The sequence below is a fragment of the Pongo pygmaeus genome, chromosome 6 (genome assembly GCF_028885625.2).
Source record: "Pongo pygmaeus isolate AG05252 chromosome 6, NHGRI_mPonPyg2-v2.0_pri, whole genome shotgun sequence".
NCBI lineage: Eukaryota > Metazoa > Chordata > Mammalia > Primates > Hominidae > Pongo > Pongo pygmaeus.
The window spans coordinates 59,667,629-59,687,110 of record NC_072379.2 but is presented as its reverse complement, the minus strand read 5'-3'; the positions used below and the strand labels follow the sequence as shown (position 1 = coordinate 59,687,110).

Genomic DNA, 19,482 nt, shown 5'->3' with positions numbered 1-19,482 from the left:
TCAGCAATCTTAGTAACTTCCTCTTAGCTCTATGGCCCTAGCAAGGCACTTAACCTCTGTTTCTCTTTCAAAAGGAATAACAACAATTGCTGAATTCAGAAAATATCTATAGAGTATATTTATATTAAGAGCTTTCAGTGAAAATAAGAAATGAATGTAAACTCATAAAGACCCAGTTCAGATAATGTACTTCTGTGGTCTAACACATGAATTTTTTTTTCTTTTCTTTTCTTTTTTTTTTTTTTTGTTTCTTTTGTTTTTGGGGGGTTTTTTTTGAGACAGAGTCTCACTTTGTCACACAAGCTGAAGTGCAGTGGTGCAATCTCGGCTCATTCCAACCTCTGCCTCCCAGGTTCAAGCCATTCTCCTGAGTCAGCCTCCTGAGTAGCTGGGACTACAAGCGCCTGCCACCATACCCGGCTAATTTTTTTGTATTTTTAGTAGAGTCAGGGTTTCACCCTGTTAGCCAGGCTGGTTTCGAACTCAAGTCCTCAGGTGATCCACCTGCCTCAGACTCTCAAAGTGCTTGCATTACAGGCATGAACCACCATGCCTGGTCTAATACATGAAATTTTTATTTGATAAAAATGTGTTCTTACATTGTAACTGAGATTACTGACTATGGAATTTAAGTTAGATTGTTATTATATTAAAACACTTTGGGCCGGGCATGGTGGCTCACGCCTGTAATCCCAGCACTTTGGGAAGCTGAGGCGGGTGGATCACCTGAGATCAGGAGTTCGAGACCAGCCTGGCCAACATGGTGAAACCCCGTCTCTACTAAATACAAAAAATTAGCCGGCCTTGGTGGCGCATGCCTGTAATCCCAGCTACTTGGGAGGCTGAGGCAGGAGAATCGCTTCAACCTGCGAGGCGGAGGTTGCAGTAAGCCGAGATAGCGCCATCGACCTCAAAATAAATAAATAAATAAAACTTTGCTAAATATAAGAACAACATTTTGACAAATTTTCAAAGAAAGGCATAGTATTACATGTAAAAAACATATAATTTCCATGGGCCAAAGTTAGAATTTACCATTATAGAGAAAATAATTTCTTTATAGAAATGTTAAAGTTCTTCGGCCTCCTTGGGATTGGGTTTCCGCGGCTGCTGCGATGACCAAAATAAAGGTAGATTCGACGGGCCCGAGGCTCAGGAGGAGGCGTGCGCCGGGGAGCGCACCTACCAGGAGCTGCTGGTTAACCAGAACCCCATCACGCAGCCCCTGGCTTCTTGCCGCCTCACGTGGAACCTCTACAAATGCATCAAGAAAGCCATGAAGCAGAAGCAGCTTCGGCGCGGGGTGAAAGAGGTTCAGAAATTTGTCAACAAAGGAGAAAAAGGGATCATGGTTTTTCAGGAGACACACTGCCCATTGAGGTATACTGCCATCTTCCAGTCATGTGTGAGGACCGAAATCTGGCCTATGTCTCTATCCCTCTAAGACGGACCTGGGTGCAGCCGCAGGCTCCAAGCGCCCCACCTGTGTGATAATGGTCAAGCCCCACGAGGAGTACCAGGAGGCCTACGACAAGTGCCTGGAGGAGGTGCAGTCCCTACCCCTACCCCTATGAGGGGCTCCAGTAGCACGTGGGCACCTGCCTCTGGAAGCTACTGGGCTGGCGGCGGGAAGACTGGCTGTCCTCTTGCCCACCCACACTGATGGCATCTTCCTAGTTCCCCAAGGCACGCCTTCTTCCCAGGCAGCTCTTAAAGCCCTTTCATGAAGGTAATGCCCGCCTTCTCTCCGTCAGTGCCATTTCCTGTAGAACTAAAGGCTGTTCCAAGAATGTGGGGTGGGGAAAGTAAATGCTAAGACTAAAAAAAATAAAAAATAAAAATAAAATAAAATAAAATTAATGTTAAAGTTCTTCTAGGCCAAGCATGGTGGTATGTGCCTGCATTCTCAGCTACTCAAGATGCTGAGGCAGGAAGATATCTTGAGTCCAACCTGAGCAACATAGTGAGACCCCATCTCTAAAAAAATAAGTAAATCAGCCAGGCACAGTGCCTCACGCCTGTTATCCCAGCACTTTGGGAGGCCAAGGTAGAAGGATAGCTTGAAGCCAGGAGTTTGAGACCAACCTGGGCAACATGGCAAGACCCCATTTCTAAAATAAATTAATTAAATTAAATTAACTTATTCTAAATAGTTCCACAGATTCACCAGCTGTAATGGTAAATTAATAAAAATCCTGCTTTCGCTGGGTGCAGTGGCTCACGCCTGTAATCCCAGCACTTTGGGAAGCCGAGGCGGGTGAATCACCTGAGGTTGGAAGTTCAAGACCAGCCTGACCAACATGGAGAAACCCCGTCTCTACTAAAAATACAAAATTAGCTGGGGTGGTGGTGCATGCCTGTTATCCTAGCTACTCAGGAGGCTGAGGCAGCAGAATCGCTTGAACCCAGGAGGTGGAGGTTGTGGTGAGCCGAGATCGCACCATTGCACTCTAGCCTGGGCAAAAAGAGTGAAACTCCGTCTCAAAAAAAAATCCAGGCTGGGCACGGTGGCTCACGCCTGTAATCCCGCACTTTGGGAGGCCGAGGCAGGCGGATCATGAGGTCAGAAGATCGAGACCATCCTGGCTAACATGGTGAAACCCCGTCTCTACCAAAAATACAAAAAAAAAAAAAAAAAAATCAGCTGGGCATGGTGGCACGTGCCTTTAGTCCCAGCTACTTGGGAGTCTAAGGCAGGAGAATCGCTTGAACCCGGGAGACGGAGGTTGCAGTGAGCCGAGATCGCGCCACTGCACTCCAGCCTGAGCGACAGAGTGAGACTTCGTGTCAAAAAAAAAAAAAAAATCCTGCTTTCTCGGAAGTTATTGAAGAAATATTGCTGCAAAGATTAATTACCATTCTACTGTCTGAAAAGTGTACCTTCAAGCTGTTAAATTAGTGAATGGAGATCTATTATGACTTTAACAAGAATATTACTCACCATGGGGATCACTGCTATTAACAGTAGGATGTATCATTTAAGACATTAAAATTGAATGGAAATGTTTTTCAACCATTTAAACAAAACTCTTTGTTCTTTACTTCACAATGAAGCTTTCTTTTGCTAGCTTCTGTATTGTAGGAGTTTATGCAAGGTTTTCCTGGTAGTACCATTTCAGATTACTTTTACGTTTGTAAACCCCTATATTCCCATTTCTGTTTCATAGAGACAGAACTAGAGAGGTATTAAATTGATATAATTTAGCAATGTTTGCAATCTCATAGGTGAGAACTCTATTCTAGCTACAAAATTACCGCCATTACTATAAGCCAACTACATATCTCACGGTTAGACAAACTATTTGCATTCAAAGACCTCAGATGCTAAATCTGTTAGCTTTCTTCCTATATGTGCTAGATTCTATGTAGGGAACTTAATCAAATATAAAGTATATGGGTCACTACAGAAAGAGGAAGAGAATGATCTCTGTGTGTGTGTGTGTGTGTGTGTGTGTCTGTATATATATATAAATTTTTTTTTTTTGACACAGAGTTTCGCTTTGTTGCCCAGGCTGGAGTACAGTGGTGCCATCTTGGTTCACTGCAGCCTCCACCTCCTGGGTTCAAGCGATTCTCCTGCCTCAGCCTCCCAAGTAGCTGAGACTACAGGCATGCGCCACCACAACCAGCTAATTTTGTATTTTTAGTAGAGACAGGGTTTCACCATGTTGGCCAGGCTGGTCTCGAACTCCTGACCTCAAGTGATCCACCTGCCTCAGCCTCCCAAAGTGCTGGGATTACAGGCGTGAGCCACCGCACCTGGCCCTAAAATATTTTAAAATGATAAAATACTATCTCCAAAATTCAAATTAGTACAGATTTAAATTTATTTTAATTATTAATGCTGGCCAGGGTGCAATAAGTTGGACACTTACATTCACTTCATTTTGCAAAGTAAATTAGTACTTTTTGGAGAGCAATTTGATTGTTTTGAGACAGGGTTTTGCTCTGTCACCAAGGCAGGAGTGCAGTGGCATGATCACAGCTCACGGCAGTCTCGACCTCCAGGGCACAAGTGATCCTCCTGCTTCAGCCTCCCAAGTAGCTGAGACTACAGGGGTGTGCCACCATGCCTAGTTAATTTTTTTCTTTTTTTTGAGACAGAGTCACACACTGTCACCCAGGCTGGAGTGCAATGGCACAAGCTTGGCTCACTGCAACCTCCGCCTCCCAGGTTCAAGCCATTCTCCTGCCTCAGCATCCTGAGTAGCTGGGGTTACAGGCATGGATCACCATGCCCAGCTAATTTTGTATTTTCAGTAGAGATGGGGTTTCACCATGTTAGCCAGGCTAGTCTTGAACTCCCGACCCCAGATGATCCACCCGCCTCAGCCTCCCAAAGTGCTGGGATAACAGGCGTGAATCACCGCAGCTGGCCAATATATATATATATTTTTCTTAAGTAGAGATGAGGTCTTGCTATGCTACCCAGGCTGGTCTCGAACTCCTGAGTTCGAGCAACTCACCTCCCTCGGCCTCTCAAAGTGCTAGGATTACAGATGTGAGCCACTATGCCCAGCCAAAAGCAATATGGTTAATATGAATCAAGAGCCTTGTGAACAATCTCACCCTTTGACCCAGTACTACTACTTCTGGGAGTCTAACCTTGGAAAATGATGCAAAATGCTGACTACCCCCAAAAATGTGCCAAAGATGTTAATAATAGCAAAATGCCAGAAATGATCTAAAAGTCCAACAAAAGGAATGTTAAATTAAATTATGGTAATGCAAAGAATGAAGTATTTTGCAGCTATTAAAAATTATGCATGCATTGGCCAGGTGTGGTGGGTCATGCCTGTAATCTCAGCACTTTGGGTGGCCGAGGCAGTTGGATCACTTGAGGCCAGGAGTTCGAGAACAGCCTGGCCAACATGGTAAGACTCCAGCCTGGGCAACAGAGCAAGACTCCATTTCAAAAAAAAAATTATGCATGCATTTATATATATATTAAAAACATATATACGTGTATATATATATGCATGCATAATTATATATATATGTTATATATATAATTTTTTTAAGAGACAGGGTCTCGCTCTGTCATTCATGCTGGAGTGAAGTGACATGATCAAAGCTCACTGCGGCTTCTACCTCCTGGGCTCAAAGGATCCTCCTGCCTCAGCCTCCCAAGTAGCTAGGACTACAGCAACATGCCACCATGCCTGGCAAATTTTTTTGTTTCTAATTCTTTTGTAGAGACAAGGTCTTGCTATGTTGCCCAGGCTGGTCTTGAACTCCTGGTTTCAAGCAATCCTTCCACCTCCGCCTCCCAAAGTACTGGGATTATAGGCACAAGCCACCATACCTTGCTTGTACAAATATTTTTTAATGACAAGCCAAAATGCTTCTAATGAATTGTTAAGTGAAAAAGGCAAGATACAAAATTATATGTGCTCTATGATCTAAACAGGAATGGAGGGCAGGAAATTGGATTTAAAAATAAAAAGACCAAATAGAAATGATGACAACAATAGTAGCTTCTAGTTTGAGGACACCATGGGTGAATTTTTTCTAGTTCTTCACACTTACTTTTCAGTACTTTCCAAACATTTTCCAAACATTTTATATTTACATTTGATGAGAATGTAGTATTTTTATAATGACAGAAAATGGGTTGGGAACTGAAAGCAAATAAATTTTACTTGTTTTAGAAAATGGAAGGCATGAAGGTATTCAGATATAAGCAAATTTTTTAAAAAGCAAATACCTAAAAGTGAATGTAGATTGATCTTATTTTTGTTTTTGTTTTTTTGAGACAGAGTCTCACGCTGTCACTCAGGCTGAAGTGCAGTGGCACAATCTTTGCTCATTGCAACTGCCACCTCCCAGGCTCAAGCAATCCTCCCACCTCAGCCTCTTGAGTAGCTGGGGCTACAGACACCCTGCCACCATGCCTGGCTAATTTTTTGTATTTTTTGTAGAGATGAGTTTCACCATATTGCACAGACTGGTTTGTTTTGTTTTGTTTTTTAAGTATGGGCACAGTGACTGGTGCCTATCATCCCAGCTACTCAGGAGGCTGAGGTGGGATGATCCCTTGAGCCCTGGAGTTCAAGTTGCAGTTGTCATAGGACTTTCTCCTTAGGGTTCTTGTCACACAACCAGGAAAGATTAGGTTCTCAGACACTTTGAAGGGTGAGAAAGGCAGGATTTATTGGGTGAAAAGGAAAAAAAAGGGAAACAGGGACTCTCAGAAAAGCAAGAGTCCTGCTGGCTGGCTTCCTGCCTCACAGACTGAATCCCAGGTTACCACCCAGGAATAGGAGAGGCCAGGCTCCTCCTCCATGCAAAGGGCACGAACATCCCAGGGCTCTACCCCATTCTCTGGGTGCACAGGCCAGTCAAAGGTTCTCCGTGGACCACTTTATACTTGGCTGTCTCACAGTGAGCTGTGATCATGCCACTGCACTCTGGCCTGAGCGACAAAGCAAGACCCTGTCTCCAAACAAACAAACAAACAAAAATATTCTCAGTAAGCTGGTACTACTGTCACAACTTTTTTTTAAATTGGACAGAGACCTAGGTCCATTTGCAGTTTCTTGCTTTTAATTGCTATAGCTTTCAATAAAAGAATAATGAGCTAAGTCACTTGTGTCCAATGTAACAATCAATAGAAACATGCAGCTTGTAAATCAAAGCACAACTGGGAAACATTTAAACACATGGATCATTTCCCTAAGAAGTTACCTTTTTAAATCAACTTTTTAATGGCAAAGTGTTGGAAAAACAAAAGATTATTGTACTTAGGGGAAAGAATGGAATAGATGAAAAATATCAAAACTGCTTACAAATTTACTGATCAGTTCACATTCAAGTACAAGAATAAAAATTTAATTGGAAAATCTCTGTACTTACTAAAAATTATCTATATAAAATGAGCTAATAGCAGAAACACAACCATTTGTAATCAAAATTCGTATTTCCATTGAATGTGGCTGTTTTATTTACAGCAACACAGAGACAGATATAGAGAAGAATCCAATCTTCATGCTTTGGTAATGATATCTACCTGGTCAAAGTGCTGGGAATCAGTGTCCAAGCTCTCTGGATATACTTACAATGAACATTCATTCATTTATTCACTGGCCATTTCTATAAACCTTTATTGAATAGCTACTGCTACCTATCCAATATCATGTGAGTCTAAAACAACTAGAATATCAGTTTCAAAATATTTTGTGGGCACTACCTATGTATTTAGCACTCTGCTAAATATGGTGGCAATTATTATAGAGGAATGTGGAGAGGCAACTATCACTTCTATACAATCAGCATTTAAAATAGAATTTTAGAACTGAAGAAATATTAAAGCAGTGAGTCCTTACTTTTTTGAGTTAACACTGTTTAAGTGGAATGATAATTCTGTTAGATGGTATTTGTTTTCGTTAGTGGCTTTACTTAGGAAAATAAAATATTTGCAAACATATATGAGTTTCCTAACTTTACTTTAAAATATTACAAGTACATGAAATCCAAAAGTTTAGAAACTATTGTCCTAAAGGCCATAGAGAGAAAAGTATACATTTAATTCTACAGGCAGTTGAAATGCTCTCTGAGTATGGAATATGACTGGAGTAGTACAATGGTAATAATAGATTAGATGGTCGTTATTTGTTGACATCTTCTTAAATGACTTTAGAAAAGATAATTTAGTAAAATATTTTTTAAAAAACTTTTAATATAAAAAGAAGAAACTTGGCTGGGCGTGGTGTCTCATGCCTGTAATCCCAGCACTTTGGGAAGCTGAGATGAGCGGATCAATTGAGCTCAGGAGTTCAAGACCAACCTGGGCAACATGGCAAAAACAAAAAAATTAGCCTGGTGTGGTGGTGCAAGCCTGTAATCCCAGCTACTCAGGAGGCTGAGGTGGGAGGATCCATTGAGCCCAGGAGGTGTGGTCGCACCACTGCTCTCCAGCCTAGGTGACAGAACGAGACCCTGACTCAGAAAAAGCAAAAAATAAAAATAAGTAGGATAAACTATTGCATAGGAGAAACTATTGAATAGAATGATTTAATACAGAAAATATGAAATACAAACAGAATGAGCAGGATACAAGTTTAAATGGTCCAAACTATTCCCAAACACATACACATACCTATATAACAGAGAGATTGTACAACTAATAAGGTTAGTGTGTTTGTACTGAACTGAGATATCAGAATCATCTCAATACATTAAGTATATTCTGTTAAATTCTATTGTCAAAATCTAAGGTTAAAAAGTCATTCTTTTTTTTTTTTTTTTTTTTTTTGAGACAGTCTCATTCTGTCCTCCAGGCTGGAGTTCAGTGGTGCTATCTCGACTCACTGCAACCTCTGCTTTCTGGGTTCAAGTAATTCTTGTGCCTCAGCCTCCTGCAGCAGCTGGGATTACAGGCGCCCTCCACCAAGCCGGGCTAATTTTTGTATTTTTAGTAGAGATGGGGTTTCACCATGTTGGTCAGGCTGGTCTCGAACTCCTGGACTCAAGCATCTGCCTCAGCCTCACAAAGTGCTGGGATTACAGCCATGAGCCACCGCGCCCAGCCTAAAGAGTCATTCTTGAAGTGTTGCCTCTAAATTTTCATTAATATATATTGTTATTTAATATTTTATTGATTTATGTTTAGAGACAAGATCTCACTCTGTCACCTAGGCTGGAATGCAGCAGCGTGATCATACCTCACTGCAGCCTGGAACTCCTGGGTTTAAGAGATCTTCTTGTCCCAGTCTCCACAGTAGCTGAGACTACAGGTACACGCCACCATGCCCGGCTAATTTTTTTTTTTTTTTTTTTTGAAAGACAGGGTCTCACTTTGCTGCCCAGGCTGGTCTTGAGCTCCTGGCATCAAACAATCCTCCCACCCCGGGCCTCCCAAAAAGTGTTGGGATTACAGGCATGAGCCACCACACCCATCCCCACCTCTGTGATTATCTTTTGAATGCATTTTTTTTTTTTTTTTTTTGAGATGGCGTTTCACTCTTGTTGCCCAGGCTAGAGTGCAATGGCGCGATCTCGGCTCACCGCAACCTCTGCCTCCCGGGTTCAAGCGATTCTCCTGCCTCAGCCTCCTGAGTAGCTGGGATTACAGGGATGCACCACCACGCCCGGCTAATTTTGTATTTTTAGTAGAGGCGGGGTTTCTCCATGTTGGTCAGGCTGGTCTCGAACTCCTGACCTCAGGTGATCCACCCCCCTCAGCCTCCCAAAGTGCTGGGATTACAGGCATGAGCCACCGCACCTGGCCTTGAATACATTTTTATAAACCTTAATTTGTAGACGTTGCATGTGCTATCTGGTTCCAGCCTTGATCTTCAGATAAACTTTTCAGTGTGCTGCATTTGTGGTTCCTTGAGTGAACCTGTCTGGAAACTACCATCTGCCCATTGGAATCAAGCCTTTGTCCTCAGCAGTTAGCAACTTCGATGGCATTACCATCCCCATGCAGCTTCTTAAACATGTGGAGGCCTGACCCCAGCCTGACTCAATTAAAATCAGAAATTTTGGTGATGGCACCCAGATATGTGTAGTTTCTAACTTTCTCTACTTTGCAGCCGAAACTGAGAACTACTGATAATAGGTAGAAATCAGTTATTTCCAAATTTATCACATTGACTTGACATTATTTCTCTGTATTATTTCTCTGTATTTCTGGTAAACCATAGCAGGTACCCAATAATTTCATTAAAAATAAAAACCCAGGCAAGCAAGTTGGCTCACACCTGTAATCCCAGCACTTTGGGAGGATTGCTTGAGCCTGGGAAGTCGAGGGTGCAATAAGCTGTAATCACACCACTGCACTGCAGCCTGGGTGACAGAGCAAGACCCTGTCTCAAAAAAATAAAACAATAAAAGCTGGGTGCGGTGGTTCACGCCTGTAATCCCAGCACTTTGGGAGGCTGAGGCAGGCGGATCACCTGATGTCAGGAGTTCAAGACCAGCCGGGCCAACATGACAAAACTCCATCTCTACTAAAAATACAAAAATTAGCCAGGCATGGTAGCAGGAGTCTGTAATCCCAGCTACTTGGAAGGCTGAGGCAGGAGAATCGCTTGAACCTGGGAGGCGGAGGATGCAGTGAGCTGAGATCACGCCATTGCACTCCATTGCGCCATTGTTGCACTCCAGCAACAAGAGTGAATCTCCAACTCAAAAAACATAAACAAATAAATAAAATAACAAAATAAAATAAAAATCCAAACTCCATACCATGGCCTAATGGCCCAGTGTGATCTTTCCCCAGCCTGTCTATCTTACACCTCCCCACTGCCCCCTGAGTGTCTTGCAAACATGCCAAATTTATTCCTACCTCTAGGCCTTTGCATTTATCATCCCGTCTACAAGAAACACTTCTCCCAGGCCTTTATTTCTCTGGCTCTTTTTCTTTTTTTTTTTTTTTTTTTTTGTGAGACAGAGTCTGGCTCTGTCACCCAGGCTGGGGTGCAGTGGCATGATCTCAGCTCACTGCAAACTCCACCTCCCGAGTTCAAGCTATTTTCCTGCCTCCGCATCCTGAGTAGCTGGGATTACAGGTGCCTGCCACAATGCCCAGCTAATTTTTGTATTTTAGTAGAGACGGTTTCACTGTGTTGGCCAGACTGGTCTTGAACTCCTGACCTCATGATCCGCCTGCCTCGGCCTCCCAAAGTGCTGGGATTACAAGCTTGAGCCACTGTGCCCACCCTCTCTGGCTCATTTTCATCACAGAAGTCTCTACTCTGTACTTAGAAAAGTCCTTTCCTGACCAGCCTATATAAAAATAACCACTCCCTTTATGGTCTCTATCACCTCCTACTGTCTTATTTCCTTCATGGAACTTACCTCTACCAGATATTAACTTTCTTATTTATTATCTACTTATTTATTGTCTGTTCCCAACCACCTCCACACTAGATTGCAAATTCTAAGAGAGTCAGAACTGAGAATCATTGATAAAATGTGGAAATCACTTTTTTTTTTTTTTCTCAGACAGGGCTTGCTCTGTCACACAGGCCCAAGTACAGTGGTGCAATCATGGCTCATGCAGCCTTGATCTCCAGGTCTCAAGTAATCCTCTCACCTCAGCCTCCCAGGTAGCTGAGACTACAGGCACGTGCCACCATGTCCAGTTAATTTTTAAATTTTTTGTATCAATGTTGCCCAGGCTGGTCTTGAACCCCTGGGCTCCAGCAATCCTCTCATCTCAGCCTCCCAAGTAGCTGGGACCACAGGCATGCACCACCACACCTGGCTAATTTTTGTTGTTGTTGTTGTTGTTGTTGTTTTGGTAGAGATGAGTTTTTGCCATGTTGCCCAAGCTGTTCTCAAACTCCTGAGCTCAAGTGATCCTCCCTCCTGGCCCTTCCAAAGTGCTAGGATTGCAGATATGAATGACCACACAGGGCCTCAGTAAATATTTCTGAATTAATGTGAATAAGCATTTAAATGAATGAATGATAGACTATTGAAAAGTTCAAGAACACCCTGACCTTTTAGTAACATATGTACGATATTAATCTCTGATCACCCTATTTCTCTTTGAATATGAGCCAATAAATGTTCTGTGCCATTTGTTACTGTCAATGTCGATTTTACATCATCTACCCAGATCAACTTATGTTTCCCAAAGTCAACAATTTCTTTTTTTTGAGATGGAGTCTTGCTCTGTCACCCAGGCTGGAGTGCAGTGGCGTGTTCTCGGCTCACTGCAAGCTTCGCCTCCTGAGTTCACGCCATTCTCCCGTCTCAGCCTCCCTAGTAGGTGGGACTACAGCTGCCAGCCACCATGCCCGGCTAATATATATATACATATATTTGTATTTTTAGTAGAGACAGGGTTTCCCTGTGTTAGCCGGGATGGTCTCGATCTCCTGACCTTATGATCTGCCTGCCTTGGCCTCCCAAAGTGCTGGGATCACAAGTGTGAACCACTGTGCCCAGCCAAAGTCAACAATTTCTAAAGGTACTAAAAAACAAGTCTCAATAATTTTCAGCAAGATATGAAAATCTTGCTATCCTGCTGAAAATGCTATCCTGCTGAAAATTATTGAGACTTGGATGTTGATAAAGTATGAAGATTATTCATTCTACTGTATTATATTTAATAAAGTCACTGACATCTTTTTAGTTTAACCTTTATTTCATTAGGTTAAAAATAGAAATAATCTTGATCTAAATTCATATATTAAATATATATGTTTATATATTAAAATGAGTTAAATTAGTGTATCATATTTTCATTTCCTTTCAATATATGCTGGAAAGTTTCAATTTTTTTATCTTAAAAGGTCAACAGTCCTTACAGAGGTAACAATTTCTAATTCTATAATGAAATTTGGTGTGGAAAAGACTTAAAATACAGAAATTCACTTTATAGAGAATATTTGGATTTCAGCCAAGATGGCTGAATAGGAACAGCTCCGGTCTACAGCTCCCAGTGTGAGCAACACAGAAGATGGGTGATTTCTGCATTTCCATCTGAGGTACCGGGTTCATGTCACTAGGGAGTGCCAGACAGTGGGCGCAGGACAGTGGGTACAGCGCACCATGCGCGAGCCGAAACAGGGCGAGGCATTGCCTCACTCGGGAAGCACAAGGAGTCAGGGAGTTCCCTTTCCTAGTCAAAGAAAGGGGTGACAGATGGCACCTGGAAAATCGGGTCACTACCACCCTAATACTGCGCTTTTCCGACGGGCTTAAAAAATGGCGCACCAGGAGATTATATCCCACACCTGGCTCAGAGGGTCCTACGCCCACAGAGTCTCGCTAATTGCTAGCACAGCAGTCTGAGATCAAACTGCAAGGCAGCAGCGAGGCTGGGGGAGGGGCGCCTGCCATTGCCCAGGCTTGCTTAGGTAAACAAAGCAGCCCGGAAGCTCGAACTGGGTGGAGCCCACCACAGCTCAAGGAGGCCTGCCTGCCTCTGTAGGCTCCACCTCTGGGGGCAGGGCACAGACAAACAAAAAGACAGCAGTAACCTCTGCAGACTTAAATGTCCCTGTCTCACAGCTTTGAAGAGAGCAGTGGTTCTTCCAGCACGCAGCTGGAGATCTGAGAACGGGCAGACTGCCTCCTCAAATGGGTACCTGACCCCTAACACCCGAGCAGCCTAACTGGGAGGCACCCCCCAGTAGGGGCAGACTAACACCTCACATGGCCGGGTACTCCTCTGAGACAAAACTTCCAGAAGAACGATCAGACAGCAGCATTCACGGTTCATGAAAATCCGCTGTTCTGCAGCCACCGCTGCTGATACCCAGGCAAACAGGGTCTGTAGTGGACCTATAGCAAACTCCAACAGACCTGCAGCTGAAGGTCCTGTCTGTTAGAAGGAAAACTAACAAACAGAAAGGACATCCACACCAAAAACCCATCTGTACATCACCATCATCAAAGACCAAAAGTAGATAAAACCTCAAAGATGGGGAAAAAACAGAGCAGAAAAACTGGAAACTCTAAAAAGCAGAGCGCCTCTCCTCCTCCAAAGGAACGCAGTTCCTCACCAGCAACGGAACAAAGCTGGACGGAGAATGACTTTGATGAGTTGAGAGAAGAAGGCTTCAGATGATCAAACTACTCTGAGCTACAGGAGGAAATTCAAACCAAAGGCAAAGATTTAAAAACTTTGAAAAAAATTTAGATGAATGTATAACTAGAATAACCAATACAGAGAAGTGCTTAAAGGAGCTGATGGAGCTGAAAGCCAAGGCTCAAGAACTACGTGAAGAATGCAGAAGCCTCAGGAGCCGATGTGATCAACTGGAAGAAAGGTTATCAGTGGTGGAAGATGAAATGAATGAAATGAAGCGAGAAGGGAAGTTTAGAGAAAAAAGAATAAAAAGAAACGAACAAAGCCTCCAAGAAATATGGTACTATGTGAAAAGACCAAATCAACATCTGATTGGTGTACCTGAAAGTGACGGGGAGAATGGAACCAAGTTGGAAAACACTCTGCAGGATACTATCCAGGAGAACTTCCCCAACCTAGCAAGGCAGGCCAACATTCAACTTCAGGAAATACAGAGAATGCCACAAAGATACCCCTCAAGAAGAGCAACTCCAAGACACATAATTGTCAGATTCACCAAAGTCAAAATGAAGGAAAAAATGTTAAGGGCAGCCAGAGAGAAAGGTCGGGTTACCCACAAAGGGAAGCCCATCAGACTAACAGCTGATCTCTCGGCAGAAACTCTACAAGCCAGAAGAGAGTGGGGGCCAATATTCAACATTCTTAAAGAAAAGAATTTTCAACCCAGAATTTCATATCCAGCCAAACTAAGCTTCATAAGTGAAGGAGAAATAAAATTCTTTACAGACAAGCAAATGCTGAGAGATTTTGTCACCACCAGGCCTGCCCTAAAAGAGCTCCTGAAGAAAGCACTAAACATGGAAAGGAACAACTGGTACCAGCCACTGCAAAATCATGCCAAATTGTAAAGACCATGGAGGCTAGGAAGAAACTGCATCAACTAACGAGCAAAATAACCAGCAAACATCATAATGACAGGATCAAATTCACACATAACAATATTAACTTTAAATGTAAATGGACTAAATGCTCCAATTAAAAGACACACACTGGCAAACTGGATAAAGGGTCAAGACCCATCAGTGTGCTGTATTCAGGAAACCCATCTCACGTGCAGAGACACACATAGGCTCAAAATAAAAGGATGGAGGAAGATCTACTAAGCAAATGGAACACAAAAAAAGGCAGGGGTTGCAATCCTAGTCTCTGATAAAACAGACTTTAAACCAACAAAGATCAAAAGAGACAAAGAAGGCCATTACATAATGGTAAAGGGATCAATTCAACAAGAAGAGCTAACTATCCTAAATATATATGCACCCAATACAGGAGCACCCAGATTCATAAAGCAAGTCCTGAGTGACCTACAAAGAGACTTAGACTCCCACACAATAATAATGGGAGACTTTAACACCCCACTGTCAACATTAGTCAGATCAATGAGACAGAAAGTTAACAAGGATACCCAGGAATTGAACTCAGTTCTGCACCAAGCTAACCTAATAGACATCTACAGAACTCTCCACCCCAAATCAACAGAATATACATTTTTTTCACCACCGCACCACACCTATTCCAAAATTGACCACACAGTTGGAAGTAAAGCTCTCCTCAGCAAATGTAAAAGAACAGAAATTATAACAAACTGTTTCTCAGACCACAGTGCAATCAGACTAGAACTCAGGATTAAGAAACTCACCCAAAACTGCTCAACTACATGGAAACTGAACAACCTGCTCCTGAATGACTACTGGGTACATAACAAAATGAAGGCAGAAATAAAGATGTTCTTTGAAACCAGTGAGAACAAAGACACAACATATCAGAATCTCTGGGACACATTCAAAGCAGTGTGTAGAGGGAAATTTATAGCACTAAATGCCCACAAGAGAAAGCAGGAAAGATCCAAAATTGACATCCTAACATCACAATTAAAAGAACTAGAAAAGCAAGAGCAAACATATTCAAAAGCTAGCAGAAGGCAAGAAATAACTAAAATCAGAGCAGAACTGAAGGACATAGAGACACAAAAAACCCTTCAAAAAATTTATGAATCCAGGAGCTGGTTTTTTGAAAGGATCAACAAAATTGATAGACCACTAGCAAGACTAATAAAGAAGAAAAGAGAGAAGAATCAAATAGATGCAATAAAAAATGATTAAGGGGATATCACCACCGATCCCACAGAAATACAAACTACCATCAGAGAATACTACAAACACCTCTAGGCAAATAAACTAGAAAATCTAGAAGAAATGGATAAATTCCTCGACACATACACCCTCCCAAGACTAAACCAGGAAGAAGTTGAATCTCTGAATAGACCAATAACAGGCTCTGAAATTGTGGCAATAATCAGTAGCTTACCAACCAAAAAGAGTCCAGGACCAGATGGATTAACAGCTGAATTCTACCAGAGGTACAAGGAGGAGCTGGTACCATTCCTTCTGAAATTATTCCAATCAATAGAAAAAGAGGGAATCCTCCCTAACTCATTTTATGAGGCCAGCATCATCCTGATACCAAAGCCTGGCAGAGACACAACAAAAAAAGAGAATTTCGGACCAATATCCCTGATGAACATCGATGCAAAAATCCTCAATAAAATACTGGCAAACCGAATCCAGCAGCACATCAAAAAGCTTATCCACCATGATCAAGTGGGCTTCATCCCTGGGATGCAAGGCTGGTTCAACATATGCAAATCAATAAACGTAATCCAGCATATAAACAGAACCAATGACAAAAACCACGATTATCTCAATAGATGCAGAAAAGGCCTTTGACAAAATTCAACAACACTTCATGCTAAAAACTCTCAATAAATTAGGTATTGATGGGATGTATCTCAAAATAATAAGAGCTGTCTATGACAAACCCACAGCCAATATCATACTGAATGGGCAAAAACTGGAAGCATTCCCTTTGAAAACTGGCACAAGACAGGGATGCCCTCTCTCACCACTCCTATTCAACATAGTGTTGGAAGTTCTGGCCAGGGCAATCAGGCAGGAGAAGGAAATCAAGGGTATTCAATTAGGAAAAGAGGAAGTCAAATTGTCCCTGTTTGCAGATGACATGATTGTATATCTAGAAAACCCCATTGTCTCAGCCCAAAATCTCCTTAAACTGATAAGCAACTTCAGCAAAGTCTCAGGATACAAAATCAATGTACAAAAATCACAAGCATTCTTATACACCAATAACAGATAAACAGAGAGCCAAATCATGAGTGAACTCCCGTTCACAATTGCTTCAAAGAGAATAAAATACCTAGGAATCCAACTTACAAGGGACGTGAAGGACCTCTTCAAGGAGAACTGCAAACCATTGCTCAATGAAATAAAAGAGGATACAAACAAATGGAAGAACATTCCATGCTCATGGGTAGGAAGAATCAATATCGTGAAAATGGCCATACTGCCCAAGGTAATTTATAGATTCAATGCCATCCCCATCAAGCTACCAATGACTTTCTTCACAGAATTGGAAAAAACTACTTTAAAGTTCATATGGAACCAAAAAAGAGCCCGCATTGCCAAGTCAATCCTAAGCCAAAAGAACAAAGCTGGAGGCATCACGCTACCTGACTTCAAACTATGCTACAAGGCTACAGTAACCAAAACAGCATGGTACTGCTACCAAAACAGAGATCTAGATCAACGGAACAAAACAGAGCCCTCAGAAATAATGCCACATATCTACAACTATCTGATCTTTGACAAACCTGACAAAAACAAGCAATGGGGAAAGGATTCCCTATTTAATAAATGGTGCTGGGAAAACTGGCTAGCCATATGTAGAAAGCTGAAACTGGATCCCTTCCTTACACCTTATACAAAAATTAATTCAAGATGGATTAAACACTTAAATGTTAGACCTAAAACCATAAAAACCCTAGAAGAAAACCTAGGCATTACCATTCAGGACATAGGCATGGGCAAGGACTTCATGTCTAAAACACCAAAAGCAATGGCAACAAAAGCCAAAATTGACAAATGGGATCTAATTAAACTAAAGAGCTTCTGCACAGCAAAAGAAACTACCATCAGAGTAAACAGGCAACCTACAAAATGGGAGAAAATTTTCGCAACCTACTCATCTGACAAAGGGCTAATATCCAGAATCTACAATGAACTCAAACAAATTTACAAGAAAAAAACAAACAACCCCATCAAAAAGTGGGTGAAGGACATGAGCAGACACTTCTCAAAAGAAGACATTTATGCAGCCAAAAAACACATGAAAAAAGGGTCACCATCACTGGCCATCAGAGAAATGCAAATCAAAACCACAATGAGATAACATCTCACACCAGTTAGAATGGCAATCATTAAAAAGTCAGGAAATAACAGGTGCTGGAGAGGATGTGGAGAAATAGGAACACTTTTACACTTTTACATTGTTGGTGGGACTGTAAACTAGTTCAACCCTTGTGGAAGTCAGTGTTGCGATTCCTCAGGGATCTAGAACTAGAAATACTATTTGACCCAGCCATCCCATTACTGGGTATATACCCAAAGGACTATAAATCATGCTGCTATAAAGACACATGCACATGTATGTTTATTGCAGCACTATTCACAATAGCAAAGACTTGGAACCAACCCAAATGTCCAACAATGATAGACTGGATTAAGAAAATGTGGCACATATACACCATGGAATACTATGCAGCCATCAAAAATGATGAGTTCATGTCCTTTGTAGGGACATGGGTGAAATTGGAAATCATCATTCTCAGTAAACTATCACAAGGACAAAAAACCAAACACCGCATGTTCTCACTCATAGGTGGGAATTGAACAATGAGAACACATGGACACAGGAAGGGGAACATCACACTCTGGGGACTGTTGTGGGGTGGGGGGAGGGGGCAGGGATAGCATTAGGAGATATACCTAATGCTAAATGACGAGTTAATGGGTGCAGCGCACCAGCATGGCACATGTATACATATGTAACTAACCTGCACATTGTGCACATGTACCCTAAAACAAAGTATAATAATAATAAAATAAAATAAAAAGAATATTTAAAGAATCCATCTATTCCGTAAAGTAAGCTTCAGCTAATGGCTCATGTAAGAAACAGGATAAGAAAATTATCAAACAAGATGGAGTAAATGTATTATCATTTGATATCTATTACTGCCTACTACTCATACCATAACATTTAACTGACTTTTTTGAGTGGCTTGCATTACATTTAGATACTCTTTGATCACACACATCAACCCTGATAAAATGATCATAGAGAACTTTGCAAATCATGTAATAGAATTCAAATCTTAAGGGCAATGCAATGCCATTGAACAAGCATTCTAAGACAACGAGAAACTATTAGATTTGGTATTTTAGAAATTTCACTCTGCAGGATGGAGAATGGAGTGAAAGGTATCAGGGCTCAAGACAGGGAGTCGCAAATGAGAGCTAGCTACCCACCTAAAATAGAATAGTGGCAATGAGCATGAGAAAAAGCAAGCAGATTGTAGAAAGACTTAAGAGGTAAAACAGAACTTAATCAGCACTGTTTATTATATCTTGTCCCCTTCTACTTATACTTTTTGTGCATTTTACATACAGGGAGAGGGTTCAAAGTTTACAAACTAAAGCTATTTCACATTAAATACTGGTGGAAATAATATCTTGTTTCTATTCATTTCAAAATCTTAGGGGATTTATGGAAGCAAAGCTTTCAACAGATTCACAGAATACTGATTAGATGTAGCATCAAACTATTTACCATGTATGCCAAGAACAATCACTGAGGAAAGGACAGTGTCTTCAATAAATGCTGCTGGGAAAACTGGATGTTCACACGCAAAAGAATGAAACTAGACTTTGACGTCTCACCTTATACAAAACTCAACTCAAAATGGCTTAAAGACCCAAAGCATAAAATTGCTAGAAGAAAACATAAGGGACACACTTCAGGACATTGGTCTTGGAAAAGATTTTATGAATATGACTTTAAAAACACAGGCAACAGAG

The 19,482-nt window shown here is 41.7% G+C and overlaps 1 pseudogene; it reads left to right on the top strand.

Moving 5' to 3' along the window:
* The first annotated feature begins 1,115 nt into the window (after positions 1-1,115).
* Positions 1,116-1,574, top strand: LOC129041268 (H/ACA ribonucleoprotein complex subunit 2-like; annotated as a pseudogene).
* The last annotated feature ends 17,908 nt before the right edge of the window (positions 1,575-19,482 follow it).